Source organism: Lactuca virosa, chromosome 4 (genome assembly GCF_052849685.1).
Source record: "Lactuca virosa cultivar CGN04683 chromosome 4, Lactuca_virosa_CGN04683_v6, whole genome shotgun sequence".
NCBI classification, from domain to species: domain Eukaryota; kingdom Viridiplantae; phylum Streptophyta; class Magnoliopsida; order Asterales; family Asteraceae; genus Lactuca; species Lactuca virosa.
Window position 1 is genome coordinate 438287065 of NC_136429.1, and position 19766 is coordinate 438306830.

The following is a 19766-nucleotide window of genomic DNA, read 5'->3' on the forward strand; positions in this document are numbered from 1 at the left end:
TATGGAATCTGTCTTGACCTAATTTCCTTTTTGCGAGTATTCAGGGATTCTAACTTAGGATCAACAACATTTTTCCTATTTAACATGGGTTTCTTTATGGAATGAAAAAAAGATTTGGAAGTTTGACCTACAGAATGATTGTTGAACACAGGCTTGATCGGCACAAGATTTGTTTTGGAAATCACTTGTGAGTTAGAATCACATGAATTTGACGAATCATCAGCATCACTATCTAAGGATACCCAAACAAACTCAGAGGTATCCGGTTCAGTTGTCTCCGGAGTGATTTCCTCAATAACAGAGTTGTTAGGAGGACTGTGGTTTAGAATTTGAACAACAATGTTTGGAATACAAGAGTGCGATTTTAGGGTCCGATTCAGGTCCAGGTTTGTCAGAGGCCGAAGATGCATGGAATCGGGATACTTGACAATTGTAGGCTTAAACTCAGGAATTAGTGATGCAAATTGGTCAGAAGTCTCAGGAAGGGGTGACAAATGCGAGACAGGGGTGTCCGAATGTTTGTGGTTCGGAATATCTCCATAAAATTTAGGTTTTGCAACTCCTTCAAAGGACGAGCAATAGGTTTCAGAAAATCGCTTACGAGACCAGGAGCTTTTGACCAAGGATGACAAAAATTGTGGGTCATCCGTTCATTTTCTTCAAGAATGTCAATGGAATTATGCAAAGAATCTATTTTAGCATTGAGACATTTGTTGTCAGAAATTAAAACATTTCTTTCAGAATAAGTGATTTCACATTTTTCTTCAAGAATGATACATTCATCTTTTGACATTACAAACTCTAGTTCTAAAGACTCTATTTTTAACTTCGTATCCTCAAAACGTAATCTAAGACGACTTAATTCACTCTCCATCTTATCACTGGCTTCTATGGCTGACTCATAGGCTTTGTAAATGATGTTCATAACTGATTGAATCTGGGTTAGATATGGTTCGCAAAGAGACAAATCAAAGTTATTATCAGTAATCATAAATCTTACCTGTTGAACGACGCTTCTATCGGGTGTATCGTTGATAACCATATAGCATTAGTTTGGTTCAGCATCTTCATAGTCTCCTTCTGATCTAGATGACCAGTAGCCTTCATCACATTCAATTGTCTATCTAGCCATGAAGCACATGTATCTACCAGTGCTCACGTCATCATCATCTCCAAAAGACCAATATGCTTCCACATCTCTTGATACAGTTGTAATGAAAGCCTTTTCACTCTCTACCATTTCTTGAGCTCGATGTACATAGTAAGCGGAGTCATTGATCTTGGGTTTCTGTGGGACTTCAGCTAAGCAGTCTTTTGAAAAATGGTTTGCATGACCACATTTGTGACATACAATCTTGGGTTTGTCTGACTTCAGAGTCTATGAAGATTCTGAGGTTTGATTTGGTGTAGGAAGGTTAGGTTTGTAAGGTGGTGGGTTTTCTGAAGGTTTTTTAAATGGTTGAGGGTTATATTGGTGAGGAGCCTGGAAACGGTTGTGATAGGGCTTATTAAAAGGAGGATTGTATCTCATGGAAAACAAAGCAAACTCTTGTTGGAAACTGAGTTCGGAGTCCATTTCTTCAGGGTTAAGGTCACCATTTAATTGATAGTTGTTGTTAGTAGGAGTTGGTATGTTGGAGGTGAGGGTTGAACAGGTGGGATATATAGAACAACAGTTGTGAAGGACTACGAGAAAGCGAGGTTCGGAATCTGAGGATTGTAAGAACTAACAAGGGCTAAAGGACCTCATGTGAGTTCTCATAGGGTTTGTGCAACATTTGATTCATGACCTTGAAGCTCATCGAATAGTTGGTAGAGCTTCAACTTTTTCAGAGATCCATTACTCTGAAGACACGATTTAACATTTCCCCATCCCTTTTCGAGGCTGTTAATGAACTTGAGGTTGTATTCAAGTGGGGTTCGCACAATCCCATGAGTTGTCATGTTATTGACAATGATTCAGTATCTGTTTGAGGTTGAGGCAACAGATTCACAACGAGTTGGAGTGAAGTATCGAACTCGTTGACAACGAAAGTTAGACGCCTATCCTTCATGTTCTCTGATCCCTCGAACCGGTCTTGAAGTGTGTCCCAAATCGCTTTAGCAGATTTTCACAGTTTAATGTTCTCAAAGAGAGAAGGTGGAACACCAAACACCATTTCCGAAAAGGCAACTTGATCTGCATGTAGCTTTTCGATGTCATCAACAGTGAGAAGTGCTTGACGATGTTCATCTTGCCCCGTGAGAGTTGCAGCAACATCTCTAACAATTGTTCGAAATGGAACATGTGGACCTTCTTTAACGGATCTCCAGATAGCTTCACCTTTTTATTTACCAAGTAAAAATCTTCCCATTTTGACATTCTAGTGATCATACTCTTCAAGAACTAGCAGTGGGGCACGAGTAGGGAAACCCACGCTATTTACTATTTGTAGTGAATACATTTGTTGAGAATTAGATGCAGCCATTGAAGTTAAGATATCTTGAGCAAAAGTGGTTTATAGAAGAACTTTTGTCCTGAGCACAGAAATGATCGAAATAACAATGTAATCTCGAATGAACTATAATCTGTTCTAATGGATTCAAAGGACAACCACTCAATCTCTGATACCAATTGTGAGAACAATGATCAGATTGCGTAGGGACAAGGCTTGAGAACTCAAACCTTGAGTCAATTCTTAAGATCAATGTCTGCTTCTGATTAAGTGTTCCAGTCAATTCTGGCAAGACCAGTCGAGACTGAAGATGAGAATCAACAAAGTACTTCAAGTATTAAGTATGGAACTGTGAGTATAATCAAGGTAAAGACAATAAATGAACAATTAGAATGTTTGAAAGAGTTTAATTTGAGATAAAAGTTAAGGTGAAGTAAATTCAAATATAACTATATTTGGAGCAACAATCCGTCTACTATTCTTATCATTAATCACTCTTTATACAGAAAAAGGAGGTACAATGTACAGACCGAAATGTATACAAAGGACTGGATAAACAAGTTACTTATGACACCGTGATTATCCCAATTGATAAAAAGACCAAGTTCTATGTAAGGTTACATCAAGTAAAAGATAATAATAATTAATGCACATAGGGATATACTCTCTCGGATCATCTCTTCATCTCGTACCACGGACTCTACTCCAGACTTCAACTTCCATCTCTAACCACAAGCTTATCTCTTACCTCAACCCTCTTCAGACTCAAGATTGACGTCCGAACTCCAAGGGTTAGAGATTGCTAGAGGTTCACTTTCAGGTTCCAACATTACTTACTAGATTGCTTATCTTCATTGCAAACTCATCTACAGCCTTTGATTCCTTCATAGTCAAGGCTTCAAACTCGGCTTTTAAAGTCTGAATTCTTGTTGTCTTCACTCTATCTTCTCCCAAGAACATGGTCTTGAAGGCTTCCCATGCTTCTTTGGCTATTTTCTTCTCAGCCAATGAAAGCAATAAGTCTTCATGTGACATCCCAAATTTTCCAAATAAAATTTTCATTTTTATATAACCAAAACATTCCCATAAAATATGAAATCTCAATAACAATTGTTTTTTAAAATCCATAACATCAAACATTTTATTCAAAATATCAGAGTGTCCCCAAATAAAATCGTAGGAGAATGCATGTCGCGCCATCAAACCTTGCCCTTACCCTTAGGCTCTGAAGTACCTGAAACAGTGTACAAACTGTAAGTTAATTCTTAGTGAGTTCCCCAGAGCATACCCTACATAATCCACACTATCACATAATCCGAATTAGCTATAATAGCTAAATAAACCACATAAGCCATGCATACAGCATATTGGGATGCCATGGAAACCCTCTGACGTCTTATACTGAGTGCCACTGGAACCCCCATATGGTCTTACCTGCCATGGGAACCCCCACATGGTCTTCACTAATTCCCATGGCAACCCCCACATGATCTTCACTAGCTGCCATGGGAACCCCCAGATGGTCTTCACTAACCCAAGAAATATCATACAAGCTAAACATACAAACATACTTGGATGTCATGGAAACCCTCCAAGGTCTTAAACCAAATGTCATGGGAACCCCACATGGTTTTAATCTACTTCGGGAACCCCCCATTCATATGGTGATGAGACTCACCTCTTTCTACTGAACTCGAAAGCTACTCGCCAAATAGTCCGGAACCACCCGTGCTGAACCCTAATGCCATTAACCCAAAATTAGGATTGTATACAATTTGATTAAAGAGCCCAATTACCTAAGCACAAGTCCTTCCATAGTGGCCCAAAAGTCATTCCTTTGCAAATGGGCTTAGAGTCCATGTCCAAAACTATTAATGGGCCTCATGGCCTAATAAGACCCAACCATAGCAACCATGGCTCAAAACAGATAAATTGGACTACCAACTAAAAACATGACTATGCCCAATAACTGATTTAGGCCCAAAGGGATTACATGTCCAAAACAAGCCTAAAGTCCAATTGAGTGCGTACGACGTGCGTACCACTCCTGTACACTCACCGTACAGGCTCCTTTAGTCGTACGCGCTGCGTACATGCTTCTACACGCGACGTACTAGTCTGGTATGCATAAATGACCATTAAGTTCTTACTAATAAGGATTTCAACGTCCAACTTTAGATCTGAGTCCATTAAGATGTCCTATGGCACAAAGTTGGCAACTTTATGCCTTTGCATGGTCCATATGTCCCCAAAATCCCATTAAGACCTTTCCAAGGGTCTTAACTCATGCATGAGTTCAAAACATTCAACAAGACTACATTTTTACGATATGAATGGACCAAGGGACCTAAGATCTATCCTTCCTAAGCTTTGGAGTTGCTCATACTTCCAAGAGATGATCCATGAACACACAAAGGGATTATATAGAAAACCGTAGCTCTAGATTGACAATTATTGCCAAGGAAGAAGATTTTTACCTCCTCAGGCTTCCTAAGTTGATTTAAATGCAAGATCCAGAAGCCCTTTCTTGTTCAAGCTTGTTTCCTTCTCTTCCTTTTAGCTAACACACCAAGAAGATGGTATTAAAGCACTTACAACCTCAAGAATACATACTCTAATGATTCTAGGGTTTTAAGGATGTTTGAAGGTGAAGGAGGTTGTTTAGGGTTGTGCTCAAGTGAGATAAGGATACTTATATAGGTCTTAAGTCTGGAATTTAGGGTTTGAACATTCATCACGTACGCCCCGCGTAACCTTTGGTATGCCCAGGATACGTGCTGACCCTGCGCATTCATTCATGCATGGTATGCTAAGCGTACTCCAGAAGTACGCCCAACGTACTTAAGGGACCATTATGCATTACTTATAATTTCAATGGTTCAAAGGGTAATACCTGATTTAGAGTGTTACAACTCTCCCCACTTGGACTAGACTTCGTCCTCGAAGTCCGCTGAAGAAAACAGATCCGGGTAATGCTCTCGCATCTCATCCTTCGGCTCCCACGTCCATTTGGAGCCTTTTTGGTGCAGCAATTGCACCTTCACTAGCTTCACCTCCTTGTTACGAAGAACCTTAGTCTTTCTAACCAGAACCGTGATGGGTTTCTCAATGTAGTTCAGGATCTCATCTACCTGAATTTCGTCCATAGAGATAACTGCAGCCTCGTCTATGATACACTTCCAAAGCATAGAGACATGGAAGGTGTTGTGAGTTTGGCTAAGCTCGTCCGGAAGATCCAATGGGTAAGGCACCTTGCCCACCCGGGCAAAAACCCTGAACGGACCAATATATCAAGGCCCTCACTTGCCCCTCTTCCGAACCCTAATGATACCCTTCCATGGTGACACTTTCAGTAATACGAAATCTTCCACCTGAAAATCGAGATCCGATCGACGCCGGTCAGCATAACTCTTTTGACGGCTCTGTGCGACCCGTAGCCTGTCGTGCACCTGCTGAATCAACTTAGTAGTCTTGATCACCACATCAGTGCTTCCCATGACTTGACGTCAAACCTCACCCCAACAAACTAGCGTACTACACCTCCGACCATACAACATATCAAACGGGGGTCGGTCGATACTAGCATGATAGCTATTGTTATATGAAAGCTCTGCTAGTGGGAGGTATGTATCCGAACTACCTCCGAAATCCAGCACGCATGCCCGAAGCATATCCTCGAGTGTATGGATCGTCCTATCACTCTGGCCATCTGTCTGGGGTGGTAAACAGTGTTGAAATGTAACTGGGTGACCAACTCTTTGTGGAACTTCCTTCAAAACCTGGACGTAAAATGGACATCCCGGTCGGAGACCACCGACACTGGCACCCTGTCCCTGACCACTACCTCTCGCATAGAAATTGTTGGATTAGGTGTCTAAGCTCATAACTATAATTGGTATGTACTAGAATTGATAGCAGCACAGTCCTTTTGGGTTGCCCTCAACCTAGCAACTGGACAAGGAAATTATGAAAGGAGAGATATTAATTTATAAGATTAACAAATTAATATATATAAATGATTTATTAATATGTTAATAGATTAATATATTAATTATAAATCATTATGTTTAATTAATAGTTAGCCAGAAATTGATTAGAATTAATTTTGGGGTTAAAAGTATTAATTGTAAAGTGTAGGGACTAGTTTGCAGTTATCTAATAGTTGAGTGGAAGGCTCCAGAATCTCCTTGGAAGGAGGTGGACGAAATCTATAGGGGAAACCCTAAGGATTTCGTCCAAGGCGGCTTTGGATAAGGCCCTTGGGTTTGCTTAGGCCCTAAGCTAAGGAGCATTAGGGTTTTCCCAAAACCCTAGTTCCCTCGGCTATATAAGGAGCCTCCTGGCTCATATTTTCGGCCACTCTATTCTTTGGAAGATACCTAGGCCGAAATTGCATACTCTCTCCATCCTCTCTCCTTCTAGTTTCTTTCTTGCTAGTTCTTGGGTGTGATTCCATTAGAGGCATTACATTTGTGGTGCTAAGCTTCCAAGAAGATCAAGATCAAGATCAAGAGGATTATCAATTGTTTACTATAACAATTGAAAGGTATGTAACTCCTAAACCCTAGTTTGTTTATTTCGAAATTAGCCTCTCTCCTCTAGGGTTCTTGTTTGCAATTCAAAGTTATATGTTCAATAGTTAAAACATAGATCCAAAGTAGGTTGCATGTGAACTTAGGAATTGTTTTTCTAGTTTATTTGTTTTACCTAAAACCCATCATTGGTATCAGAGACATTGTTTGTTTTAAATTGAATTGCTATAATTGTTGAATTGCAAATTAGGGTTTATAGCCATTAAACCGTAAAGGCCAAATTTTCGATTTTAGGGTTTTGGTTCAAAGGGTTTTCGAAAACCCTAGCCTCCAAAGAACCCTAATCGAAATTAGGGTTAGGGTTTTGAAAACCCTAGCCTCCTCCCTTTGAATTTCGAGATATGCCTAGTAATTTTAGGGTTTCTTGTTTTGGATAATTGTTACTTGATTAGATTAATTGAATAATTATCCTTTACCCTAATTTTCAAAATTTAGAGGGATAAGGATTAGGATTAAATTAATTGATTAATTTGATTAGATAATCCTTACAAGATTTAATAAATTGATTAAAAGTTAATTAATAGATAAACATTAAATCTAGTAATTTGGTTTATTTTAAATTTAAATTAATAGTTTAATTTTCGAAATTTATATAAACCTTAAAGTTTTAAAAAGTTTAAAACATACCTTATATATGTATTATAATTAAAAGTTTAATATTATATATGTATAAGAATATGGTCAGTCAAATCGCTAGTATGCCTCATTCACGAAGCTAGTCTATAAAGGGGGTATAAGGAAACAGCCTATAAAATGGTAGTTGAATGGGTGTCCACTCTCACCCACCGCTTCCTTAATTAGTGGAGGGTCGTTAGCAGAACGGATTTGATAGGACAACTACTTCTCATTAAAAGTATAATGCTATTAAAGAAAGTACTAGAACATTATTTTACAAAATCCCAACTCTAGTTACTTTAGGAAAAATGTGAAAAGTATGCTAATCCATGAAATTGCACATTGTGCTTTATTGGTCGTTAGTGGAGCGTGTATGGTTAACCAACACACTAAAAGGCACTAAAAAAGAGTAGTAATGGGTATCTCATAATTATCATTTTGATGGAGCGTGTCTGGCTTACCAGCACATCAATAGTTAATGATAAAGACAATGAGGTTACCAAGCACATTTTCATGGTTATTCACATCTTGTTTGTGATCCTCGGCATCCCAGTCACAAATAGAAGAGCATAATCTGAGATTAAAACATGCCATTGAATAGTTTCAATGTATCTCAAAAGAATTAGGAATTTCACTTCGTTTGTTTCGTCTAATGGTGGAATTGGTGAATCGTCATTCACCTACCTTTATGAAATTTACACTTGGATCTCGGCATGCCATTTCTAAGTTGTGAACCTTCATAGTTGGATCCTAACCTTGATATTATATCTTTGGGTTATTATATTGAGGTATCTTGAAATCTAACTAAAACTTTCTTTCTTTTCAGATGTCTACTCCTGGAAACACTTCTGTTTCATCCTCCTCCAACCAAAACTTCTCTTTGCTCAATATCTGCTTCAAAGTCGTTATGGATGGCTCTAACTATAACGATTGGATGCGCAACATCAAGATGGCGCTTCGTTTTGAGAACAAAGAATATGTTTTTGAAAAGGAGCTCAAAGAGCTTGATGAGTCTGAAGCTACTCCTGAAGAATATGCTGCATACAAGAAACATTACGATGATGCTACCAAGGTGGCATGCATCATGGTGGCAACTATGTCCCTAGAATTGTAGAGGTACTATGAGGACTACTGGCCATTTGAGATGAACAAAGACCTTATGGAAAAGTACCATAAGCGAGCTCGTCAAGAAAAGTTTGAAGTAGTCAAGTCACTCATGGCTTGCAAGATGAAAGAAGGGGAGTCGGTTGTGTCTCATGTGCAAAGAATGCAACGATACATAGAGCGTTTGGTCAAGCTCAACATTCACTTTGATGAGGAATTGGCCATTGACATGGTCTTGAACTCACTACCTGATTGTTATGGTCAGTTTATTCTAACTTACCATTTGAACAACACTGAGCAGACTTTGGCCCAATTGCACAACTTGTTGCAGACAGCTGAAGCAGGGATGAAGGGTAAAAGTATAGCCTCCACACCTGCAAGTGCCCCTGTCTTGGCTATTGGACAGGGAAAGGGGAAAAAGAGGAAAGGTCCTCCTAAGCAAAACTGGAAGAGCAAGGCTCAAGCTGGGTCATCTAGTAATGGCCCAAATGCTAAGCCCAATGCTACCACTCCCCATGTTTCTGATCCAAAAGAGGCCGTTTGCTTTTATTGAAATCAAAAGGGGCATTTGAAGAGATCTTGCCCTCAATATCTGCAAGATATCAAGGATGGCAAATTAAAGCCATCTTCGGCAGGTATTTACACTATTTCTTCTAATAACTCATTATCTTCTCGTTCATGGGTCCTTGATACAGGATGTGGTTTTCATATCTGTTCTGATTTGCAGGGGCTAAAGGAAAGTGAGGAGATAGAGCAAGGAAGGATAAACTTGATCATGGGAAACAGAAAGTCTTCACCAGTGACCAAGATCGGAGTTTATCAACTTTTGCTTAGTAATGATGTTAGATTAGATTTGATAAATTGTTGCTATTCGTCTGAGATGACGAGAAACATTATTTCATTTCATGCATTGTTCAGACAAGGTTTTAAATATTCTTTTAATGATTTGAATGGTTCAATTTCTGTTTATAAGAATGGTGTTTTTGTGTTTGAAGCGTTGCCTTGTGATGGTGTGTATGAAACAGTGACATGTGTTGATAGCTTAGGAAATAGTGTATTTAATATTGACTTGTCTAATAGTGTAGACAAGGCATGCTTGTGGCATTGTCGTCTTGGACACATTAACAAGAAACGCATAGCCCAACTCCAAAAGGATGGAGTGTTGGAATCATTTGACCTAAAATCAGATGATATGTGTGAATCTTGTCTTTTGGGAACAATGACAAAATCACCATTCACAGGGTCTTGTGAAAGAGGTGAAGGTCTGTTGGATCTCATACACACAGATGTGTGTGGACCCTTCAGATCAACTACAAGGGATGCTAATCGATTCTATGTGACTTTCACTGACGATTATAGCAGATATGGCTATATCTACTTAATCAAACATAAGTCAGAAACCTTTGAAAAGTTCAAAGAGTTTAAGCATGAGGTCGAAAATCAATTGGGCAGGAAGATAAAGATACTTAGATCCGATAGAGGCGGGGAGTATCTTAGTATCGAGTTCAACGACTATATAAAAGAGTGTGGGATAGTCTCACAATTGACTCCTCCTAGGACACCACAGTTAAATGGTGTAGCTGAGAGGCGTAATCGAACCTTGTTAGACATGGTTCGTTCTATGATGAGTCGTGCTTCGCTTCCTATTCACTTCTGGGGGTATGCCTTGGAGACATCCGCCCACATCCTCAATCTTGTCCCTACAAAGAAGGTTGCCAAAACACCTCACGAAATGTGGACGGGGAAAGTTCCCTCGTTGGCACATATTAAAGTCTGGGGTTGTGAAGCTTTCGTAAGACGAGAGACTCACGACAAGCTAGCAGCTAGAAGTGAGAAATGTGTTTTCATTGGTTACCCAAAGAAGTCTTTTGGATATTTGTTCTACAGACCTAGTGAAAACGTGGTCTTTGTAGCACGAAGAGGAGACTTTCTGGAGAGAGAGCTCATATTCAAAGAGGACAGTGGGAGCACCATTGACTTTGAAGAAATTCGAGATTCAGCCAATGAAGGAACCTCAGATGACACTAGTACTCAACCAGAGGAAACAGTTCCTGTTGAACCAATTGATAACTCATTACCTCTTCGAAGGTCCACTAGGGTGAGTGTGCCACCTGAGTTATATGGTTTTCATATTACCTCAGAAGGTGACACATTCATAAGTGATAGGACACTGGTAAATTTAGATGAACCAGTCACTTATAAGGAAGCAATGGCAGGCCCAGAGGCTTCCAAGTGGAAAGAGGCAATGGACAGTGAGATTAAGTCCATGTATGACAACCAAGTTTGGAATTTGGTTGATAGTGCACCAGGTCGTAAGACAGTTGGGTGCAAATGGATCTTCAAGAAGAAGACAGACATGGATGGAAATGTGCACACATTCAAGGCTCGACTGGTTGCAAAAGGTTTCACTCAAACCCCAGGGTTTGACTATGATGAGACCTTCTCGCCAATAGCTAAGATTAAATCTATTAGGATATTGCTCGCCATAGCTGCCTTTCATGACTATGAAATCTGGCAGATGGATGTCAAGACTGCTTTCCTTAATGGGAAGTTGGTTGAGGATGTTTACATGAACCAGCCAGAGGGTTTTGTTGATGCAAAGTTTCCCAATAGAGTGTGCAAGCTTGAGAAATCCATTTATGGATTGAAACAGGCATCTCGCAGCTGGAATCTTTGCTTCCATGAGAAAGTCAAAGATTTTGGCTTCTCTAGAAGTGAAGATGAGTTTTATGTGTATATCAAGGCTAGTGGGAATACAGTAACTTTTCTGGTGTTATATGTCGATGACATATTACTCATTGGTAACGACGTTCCAACCTTGAGAGATGTTAAGTCTTGGCTTGGAAAGTGTTTTGCCATGAAAGACCTTGGAGAAGCTGCCTATATTCTTGGGATTAGAATATTGAGAGATAGAAAGAAGAGACTAACTGGACTTAGTCAGAGCACATACTTGGATAAGGTACTAAAGAGGTTTAGTATGGAAAATTCCAAGAAGGGAGAGCTACCTATCCAGAGCAATACCAAATTGAGTAAGACTCAATGCCCGAGTACAGATGTTGAAATAGATGACATGAGTCGTGTACCTTATGCTTCCGTTGTCGGATCGATCATGTACGCTATGACATGTACTCGCCCTGATGTGGCATTTGCTTTGAGCATGGTCAGTCGCTATCAGGGAAACCCGGGTAGAGCTCATTGGATAGCAGTAAAGAACATACTCAAGTATTTGCGAAGGACGAAGGACTTGGTCCTTGTACTTGGTGGCAATGATACTTTGAGAGTAGATGGTTACAGTGATGCCAGCTTTCAGACGGATAGAGATAACTTCTGTTCACAGTCAGGCTGGGTATTTCTACTGAACGGAGGAGCAGTTACTTGGAAAAGTTCCAAGCAAAATACGGTGGCTGATTCTACTTGTGAATCAGAGTACATAGCAGCGAGTAAAGCGTCGAAAGAAGCAGCTTGGTTGAGGAACTTCATTGGAGATCTTGGAGTTGTTCCAACCATCCAGGAGCCTATGGAACTGTTCTGCGATAATGAAGGAGCGGTTGCCTTGACAAAGGAACCAAGAGATCATGGTAAAACCAGACATATCGACAGAAAGTACCATTTTATCAGACATAGAGTAGAAGAAGGCCATCTCGTAGTAAAGAGGGTGTCATCTGAAGAGAACCCAGCAGACCCCCTCACAAAGGGTCTGAGTAGGGCTAAGCATATTCAGCATGCTCGGAGCATAGGACTGAAAGATGATATTAGTTTTAGTAGTTAGATTAGTTTTGTTCTAAAACTTGTAACAAAGTAAATGTAATTGACTTTTAGTGATTAAATAATAAAGTATTATTTTCAAGTTTGGTTACTGCCTTTTGTCGATTGGTTGTTATTGTGTTTCATATTTTGCATGTTTTTAATTCCCGAGTAATTTAGTTATTCAAACTCCACAGTCGCTCGTACATTTGGAAGTAAGTAGTGAATTAAGACTGTCGTGAATTAGGTTGCAGATTGTCTGAGGATAGACATGGCAATAGAAGTGCTGCAATGTTCATGAGTACTCAGAAATTGAGATTTGAGTATTGGATAAACCCTCGCTCAGAGTATCACTTCATGGAATTCATCACGAGTAATACTGAGACGATAATATCTTATAATCTTGAAACGAAGATATATGAGTTCTAATTTACAAGTCGGTCATGCATTGGTGATACGAAAACGCATCAACAACTTGGTGTTATAAAACGTATTGTCATGTATAATTTGATGAGTAAAAGATACAAGCATATGAGTCAACATTTATTCATTCCTTTTGCCCTAAACGGAAAAGCGATATCTGTGGGCCCCTCGATGATTTGGTGTTGACTTATGTGCTGGGCCCAGCCATGACTAAATTGATGTGTTCGATTAGAAGTCCTACATCATCACAAATCAGAAATCGGGAAACATAGATTCTGTACAAAGAGATTAATTACGTTCCATGTCTTATGTCTGGAGATATCATGCACAACGAAGGATTATATGATCACTTATCTTAGGACACGTAACTGACTGGGTCGAAGTTCGGCAGCAGCTTTTGGAAGCTACAATTTGCTGGTCAAATTTAGAAGGCATACTAGCAATTATAGTTACAGACTTATCCAAGTGGGATACTGTTGGATTAGGTGTCTAAGCCCATAACTATAATTGGTATGTACTTGAATTGATAGCAGCATAGTCCTTTTGGGTTGCCCTCAACCTAGCAACTGGACAAGGAAATTATGAAAGGAGAGATATTAATTTATAAGATTAATAAATTAATATATATAAATGATTTATTAATATGTTAATAGATTAATATATTAATTAGAAATCATTATGTTTAATTAATAGTTAGCCAGAAATTGATCAGAATTAATTTTGGGGTTAAAAGTATTAATTGTAAAGTGCAGGGACTAGTTTGCAATTATCTAATAGTTGAGTGGAAGGCTCCAGAACCTCCTTGGAAGGAGGTGGACGAAATCTATAGGGGAAACCCTAAGGATTTCGTCCAAGGGGGCTTTGGATAAGGCCCTTGGGTTTGCTTAGGCCCTAAGCTAAGGAGCATTAGGGTTTTCCCAAAACCCTAGTTCCCTCGGCTATATAAGGAGCCTCCTGGCTCATATTTTCGGCCACTCTATTCTTTGGAAGATACCTAGGCCGAAATTGCATACTCTCTCCATCCTCTCTCCTTCTAGTTTCTTTCTTGCTAGTTCTTGGGTGTGATTCCATTAGAGGCATTACATTTGTGGTGCTAAGCTTCCAAGAAGATCAAGATCAAGATCAAGAGGATTATCAATTGTTTACTATAACAATTGAAAGGTATGTAACTCCTAAACCCTAGTTTGTTAATTTCGAAATTAGCCTCTCTCCTCTAGGGTTCTTGTTTGCAATTCAAAGTTATATGTTCAATAGTTAAAACATAGGTCCAAAGTAGGTTGCATGTAAACTTAGGAATTGTTTTTCTAGTTTATTTGTTTTACCTAAAACCCATCATAAATATCTGCCAATTTCACAGCAGATATACTCTTGGGGATCGGAATAAAATGGGCACTCTTCGTCAATATATCCACAATGACCCAAATGGAGTCCACACCCCTTGCCATCCTCGGTAACTTCGTGATGAAGTGCATGGTGATATGTTCCCATTTCTACATAGGAATGGGTAACGACTGAACCTTGTCGTGAGGCCTCTAATGTTCGGTCTTGACCTTCCTATAGGTCAAGAATTGCTCCATGAACTATGCAATCTCCCGCTTCATGAAGGGCCACCAGCAACTCAACTCAGGTCCCTATACATCTTTGTGACCCCCGGGTGAATAGAGAACTTGGATTTGTGTGCCTCCTCCAAGATCTTCTGTCCCATTAAACCGGATACTGATACCCACACCCGGCCACGCCGTGTCAGAAGACATCGACTATCCCGAACAAAGAAGGGAATCTGACCCCAAATCTGCTCTATCAGCCAGTTCACTTTCTTCAAACCCTCCACCTTAGCCTCCTTGATCATATCCAACAATAGAGAGATCACTATCATCCTCAAACAAACGTTGCACTTTCCGCCTTGCGGCTCAAAGCATCGACCACCACATTGGCCTTACCTGGGTGGTACAAGATTTCACAATCATAATCCTTCAGTACATCTAACCACCTCCTCTACCACATGTCCAGGTTATGCTGATCCATCAAATACTTCAAACTTTTATGATCAATAAAGATGGTGAACCGAACTCCATACAAGTAGTGCCTCCAAATTTTGAGGGCAAGCACCACTGCCCCCAATTCCACGTCATGAATGGGGTAGTTCGCCTCATGAGGCTTCGGATGCCTGGAGGCGTACGGGATCACATGCCCCCTATGTATCAAAACAAAGCCTAACCCTGTGATAGACGCATCACAATACACTACCAAGTCCTCTAACCCATCGGGTAGTGCCAAAATTGGGGCCTCAGAAAACCTCTGCCTCAAGGTCTCGAAAGCCAACTGCTGGTCCAGGCCCCACCGAAATGTCGTATTCTTCGTGGTCAAGCGGGTCAAAGGCACCACAATCTTGGAGAAATCCTGAATAAATATCTGATAGTACCCCGGTAGACCCAAGAAGCTACAAATCTCAGACGCATTCTTTGGTACTTCCCACCGCATCACTGCCTTAATCTTGGATGGATCAATCAAAATACCCTCCTGGTTGATGATGTGCCCTAAAAACTGCACCTCTCGTAACTAGAAATCACACTTCGAGGACTTGACATAAAGGCTTCCCGTCGTCAGTGTCTCCAATACCTCCCTTAGATGCTGCTCGTGCTGCTCCTTGGTATTAGAATAAATCAAGATATCATCAATAAAAACGATCATCGACCAATCCAACATCGGCCTACACACCGTGTTCATGAGATCCATGAACGCTGCTGGGGAATTGTTGAGCCTGAATGACATCACCACAAACTCATAGTGTCCGTACCGAGTCCTGAAAGTTGTCTTCACTATATCCTCATCCCTAATCCCCATCTGATGGTACCCCGATCAAAGATCAATCTTGGAAAACGAAGAAGCACCCTACAGCTGATCGAACAAATCATTGATCCTCGGGAGCGGATAACGGTTTTTCACTGTTATCTTGTTCAACTGTCGATAATCAACATAGATCCTCTGTGACCCATCCTTCTTCTTCACAAACATGATCGGTGGTCCCCACGAGGAACTGCTCGGACGAATAAACCCTCGGTCTAGCAGGTCTTGCATATCATGCGGAGCTAGCCGGTATTGTGCCTTAGCTATCGGAGCGGCACCCGACACCAATTCAATGCGAAACTCTACTTGCCTCTCCGGAGGCACCCCAGGCAATTCCTTGGGAAAGACATCCCAGAAATCCTGTACAACCGGTACACTGCCCAAATGTGTCGGGGTCTCAACCCTCGTATCTGATATGTATACCAAAAATTTTGAACAACCCTGATGAAGAAGTCTCCTAGCCCTCGCAGCTAAATAGAAGGATGGCCCCTGCGAGGCCCTCTCCCCATGAATAACTAGTTCTCCCCCACTTGGGACTCTCACCAAATAGCGCTTGCAATCTATCATGGACCCATTGGCCCCCTAACCAGTTCATCCCGATGATAACCTTCGGCCCTCGCAATGGTATAGGAACCAAATCAACACAGAACCTCTCCCCAAACACATTCAGGACACAGTCCCGATACACCCTTGCAACACTCATGGTGTGGTCATCCTCAATCTCAACCTTAAGCGGGGAATCCAAAGTTCCCGGAGCATCCCGGACCTTTTGCTAAGTGCAAGGCATATGAACGATCGGGTAGCTCCAGAATAAAAAAGAACGTGAGTCGACATACCATTGACCAAAAAGGTCCCTATACAGGAGCACATATATATACATATAAGCAATAAAAATCAATATCAAGTAGGAAAAATAAAATATGTACCAGCCACGATGTCTGGCACTGCCTGGGCCTCCTCGCTAGTCAACTGAAATGCACAGATCTTCAACACAGGAGTATCTGCCTTAGCAGGGCGGCCATCAGTGATCCTCATTCTGGCGGGCGCAGGCGCCGTCATCGTTCCTCCTCCTCCTCCCTGCAACCTCGGAAAATCGACCTTTTTATGGCCAGACTGGTTGCAGCGGAAACAAATCAAGCCCTTCTTGGGGCAATCACTGTTCACGTGGCCTGGTTGACCACATGTATAACACACTGGGCTTGACACCCGGCAAAACCTACCATGTGATCTCCCACATTTGGCACATCGGCCACGACCATGCTGGCCTCTACCAGAAGAATTCGAGGTCTTAGGATTTTTAGCCTGACCTACAGCTGTCTGAACCTACTCTGGCTTCCGCTTGGTGTGAAGCTCCAACTCTATTTCCCGCTCACGGGCCTTCTCCCCCATCTCATTCAGGGTTTTTCACCATGTAAAGCTCACGAACTCATGGATATCATCCATCAGCATGGAATGATATCTCGTCCTCCTCATATCCTCATCCGTAGCATACTGCATGATCAACAATGCTCGTTCCCAAAACATGGCGGTTATCTCCGCCACAGTCTCGGTGGTCTACTGGAGCTCCTGGAACTCCCTCACTAACCGTTGCACCTCAATAGATGGTGCAGAATCCCGATCGAAGCGCCCGACAATCTCCGTGATGGGTTTTATGCATAAGAACAATCCTATGTGCTCATACAAACCCTAATGCTTGGATCTAGGTTTCTCTATTGTACATGCAATGAATCCAAGACTTATAAACCCTAATCTAGCATACATAATTTCCAAATTAACATATAACATCAGATCTAGATGTTTACCTCTTCAAATAGTAGCTTGAATCTTCTTCTCTTGAGCTTAGAGTCACAATTGTAACTCCTCTAATGGATCACAAACACCACAAGCAAGAAGGCAACTTTGAGAGAGGAGGGAGGATGCTTAATTTCGGCCTAGGGTTTTCTCTTGGGAATAAGTGGCCGAAAATTGAAGCCTATGGGTCTTATTTATACTGTAGGCTGCTAGGGTTTCAGTCTAAACCCTAATGGACAACTTAATGACCAAGCAGCCCAAGGAACCTTCTGGAATAGGGCCTTGGATGAAAATATGATGATCCTTCATCATAATTTCGTTCCCCCTTAGTCCATTAGGTTTCCCAGCCCAAAACTCAACTATCACACATTTGACAGTTTATGCCCCTTTATTTAATTAATCTCTTTTAGTCACCAAATTAATTCCTAATTAATTTATGACTAATACTAATTAAATAAATATGATTTCTCCTTTAATATATTATTCTTATAATATATTAATAAACCATAATATCCTCTCTCTTTCCTTAAATTACCTTGTCAAGTTGCTTTGGTGAAGGCAACCCTAAAAGACCATGCATAACCGGGTCAAGTACATACCAAATATAGTTACGGGCTTAGACACTAATCCAACAGTCTCCCACTTGGATAAGTCTAGTAACTATACGACTTCAGGATTCGGTTAGCAATCGTAGCTCTTATACGCTTCTGTCAACTCTGATCAAAAATCCTGTCCTTTAGATAAGGGATCGTATAATCCTCTGTTCTAGATATCATGCCGACAATACTTATTGTCCTGCATTTTGTTTCTCGATCTCTGATTTGTTCGACATAGAATTCAGTTGAACACATCAACCTCATCCTGACCGGGCCCGGCATATAAGTCAAACCAAATCATCGAGTGGCCAGGATATCGCTTTTATACTCTCAGAATAAAAGGAACAGAAAACATCGACTTATATGCTTTTATTATCTACTAGCTAAGTTACACACAATAATACGTTTATAACATCAAGTTACTGATGTGTTTTCGTATTATCAATGCATAATCAACTAGCAAACAATAACCATATCTCTAGGTTTAAAGATTATATGATATTATCATCTTGTGATCACTTGTGATATCTTTCATGAAGTGATACTAGCAAGTGCGGATTTATTCCAATGCTCAAAACATATTTCATAAGCACTCATAAACTTTGTAGCAAACCTTTGCTATGTCTAAAACCTTTTAGACAATCTACAAACAAATTTATGACAATCTTCTTTCATATCTACTTCCAACATATGAGCGATTGTGGACTGTTCGAACAATCTTATTATTCAGGAAGTCAAAACATGAAAAATGGAAATAACAGATAAATAATCAACACAAGATAGTAACTTTCTTATAAATAACACACCTTTATTTAATCATCAAAATGTTGAATACAAAATTATCCATTACAAATTTCCTACCTATCTAATCGAAACTAATATCGTCCTTTAGCCCAACGCTCCTAGTGTGCTTTAAATGCTTGACCCTACTCAGTCCCTTCGTAAGGGGATCTGCTGGGTTATCTTCTGACGATACCCTCTTCACAACGAGGAGTCCCTCTTCTACCCGATGTCTAATAAAATGGTATTTCCTGTCGATATGTCGAGATCTGCCATGATCCCTTGGTTCCTTGGTCAAGGCAACCGCTCCTTCATTATCACAGAAAATTTCCATAGGCTCCTTTATAGATGGCACAACTCCAAGGTCTCCTATGATGTTCTTCAACCATATAGCCTCCTTTGACGCCTCGCTTGCCGCAATGTACTCTGATTCGCACGTTGAATCAGCTACGGTCTCTTGCTTAGAACTTTTCCAAGTCACTACTCCTCCGTTCAGGGTAAAGACCCAGCCCGACTGCGATCGGTAATTATCCCGATCCGTTTAAATTCTAGCGTTAATGTACCCTCGTACCCTTAAGTCATCACTCCTACTGAGGACTAGAAACCATTCGTTGGTCCTTCGCAGGTACTTAAGAATATTCTTGACAGCAATCCAATGTGCTCTACCAGGGTTCCCTTGATATCTGCTGACCATGCTCAAAGCGAAGGCCACATCAGGGCGAGTACAGGTCATAGCGTACATAATCGAACCAACTGCGGAAGCGTAAGGTACTCGGCTCATATCAGCTACCTCTGCCTCTGTACTCGGGCTCTGAGTCTTACTCAGTTTGGTATTGCAT